Source organism: Egretta garzetta, unplaced genomic scaffold (genome assembly GCF_000687185.1).
Source record: "Egretta garzetta isolate BGI_Z169 unplaced genomic scaffold, ASM68718v1 scaffold808, whole genome shotgun sequence".
Classification (NCBI taxonomy): Eukaryota; Metazoa; Chordata; class Aves; order Pelecaniformes; family Ardeidae; genus Egretta; species Egretta garzetta.
The window spans coordinates 518990-521446 of NW_009260482.1; positions in this window are offsets into that span (position 1 = coordinate 518990).

Below are 2457 nucleotides of genomic sequence, written 5' to 3' on the forward strand. Positions count from 1 at the left end.
TTTGGCTGGAGTATGACAGATCTTATCATGTTTGGCAGGATTTGTTTTGATGATGAATGGCTCTGCAAGTCTTTGCTTGCAAAGTATGACAGTCCACATGCATATTCTTACTCTCACTCCATTTATTAATTTAGTTATACATGTTTTTATATAATTCTGATGAACTTTTGTGTATTTTAATTAACATGCAGACAGCTAAAAGCACATTTTGGGGTGGGGGTCCTGAAAAACAATGCTCTGAAAATCCATTTAATTTTGAAGAGATAGCACATCTAATCTTTTAAAAACTCATTCCTTTCTAAGCAAGATTTTATTTGTGAAAATAGAAACTGTACTGTTGTGAAGACAAGGCTTAAATTATGGTAATTTGAAAATTTTACATTTTCATGTCACCATTTTCATGATTTTCTATTAGTAATCTATGAATAGTCATGTGAAAAAAATGTGTAAAATAGAATACCTGGAAAATGTTTATTCTTTTATATGTATACCTAAGCAACAGAAATAGTTTTGCTTAAACAAAATAATTCACTATTTATTGATTTCATGTTTTAGAAATCTGTCATCTTCTCAGGGAAGAGACACCATATTAGATAATGTAGGCAGCTTAAAGTAACAAAGCAAAAGTTTTGTGAATGCATAATCTAAAATTTATAAATTAATTATGTATAAAACCTGATGTGTAGTCTTTGCTGATATATTGGTGACTGTACCACTGTCCCATTGCCTTTAATAGAGTTTCTTACAGATCTAAACTCTTGCCAGCATGAACTGTCAATTCCAAGCAGTACTTGATATTGGGAAGAATAGGTAAAAAGCACAGTTTTCTTATTCACTACAAATTGGACTAGAACTGCTGCACAAACAATTGATTTTTGTTGGCAGAATCATTTTATTTGTGTGGTGGATAAACTCTCTTGATCTGGGGTTTTGAGAAAATATAGACTGAAATGAAAAATACTTAAATACCTGAAGAAAGTGCTATATTTTCTTTACACGCAGATCTGGTCTCAGCTTATTACAAGGATCATCCTGAAATTATAGAATTATAGAAACATTAAGGTTAGAAAAGACCTCCAGGATCATCAAGTCCAACCATCAACCCAACACCAACATGCATAATAAACCATGCCCTGAAGTGTCACATCTATATGTTTTTAGAACACCTCCAGGGACAGTGACTCCACCACTTCCCTGGGCAGCCTCTTCCAATGCTTGACCACTCTTTCAGTAAAGAAATTCTCCTCATATCTAATCTAAACCTTCCTGGGCACAACTTGAGGCCATTTCCTCTTGTCCTATTGCTAGTTACTTGCAAGAAGAGACCAACACCCTCCTCACTACAGCCTCCTATCAGACAGTTGAAGAGGGCAATAAGGTTTCCCCTCAGCCTCCTCTTCTCCAGGCTAAACAACCCCAGTTCCCTCAGTCACTCATCAAACTTGTGCTCCATACCCTTTACCAGCTTCGTTGCTCTTCTCTAGACACTATCCAGCACCACAATGTCCTTCTTAACCGAGGGGCCCAAAACTGAACACAGTATTCAAGGAGTGGCCTCACCAGTGCCGAGTACAAGGTCACAATCACTTCCCTGGTCCTGCTGGCCCCACTAGTTTTGATACCAGCTAGGATGCTGTTGGCCCTCTTGGCCACCTGGGCACACTGCTGGCTCATGTTTAGCTGCCTGTCAACCAGAACTCCCAGGTCCTTTTCTGCCAGGCAGCTTTCCAGCCATTCTTCCCCAAGCCTATAGTGTTCCATGGGGTAGGCAAATGAAAGTAGGCTCTGCATCAGACACCTGCAATAATCTTTTAAAGTAACACCCCCACTGTCAGAATTAAAAGGATATAATTTTATTCTAAACATCTAATTTTCAAAATTTCAAAATAGGCAAAATCTGAAATGAGTGAATCAATATCAAGTGAAAGTTGTTCTCTTTGTGTGAGACAAAGTATTCACTGACAATTCCTAAAATTAAGTATTGATTTGGAATAGTTATCTATGTCATCTGCTTACATAACAACATGAGCAGCTCCTTAAACAGCTTCCAAAAATATGTCAAAAGAATAATTACAGTATCATGTGGGATTCAAGTCACCTAGGGAGGCAGCCTTGAGATTTGTCAACAGCTTTGGGCCTGATTTGTCATGAGCCTTGAGATTTGCCCCCTTAAAGTCACCAGTACATCACTCCAGGAATACCTGAAAGTTACAGAAACAAAAGAGTAGGAAGAGTAGAACTGGCTGCAGTTACTTCATGTTAAATCTCATTAGGGTGGAAATTGGTGAATTAATCACTGAACTAGAAACTAATATTTTCTTAACACAGTTAATAAGAATCTGCTTCATATTTTATATGCAGCCAAAGAATGACCTGGGCCAGTGATGAAAATACCTGGGTCTTTTGAAAGCTAATTTCCCAAAGTTGAAAGCAACTGCTGACAATATCAAAGGAAAA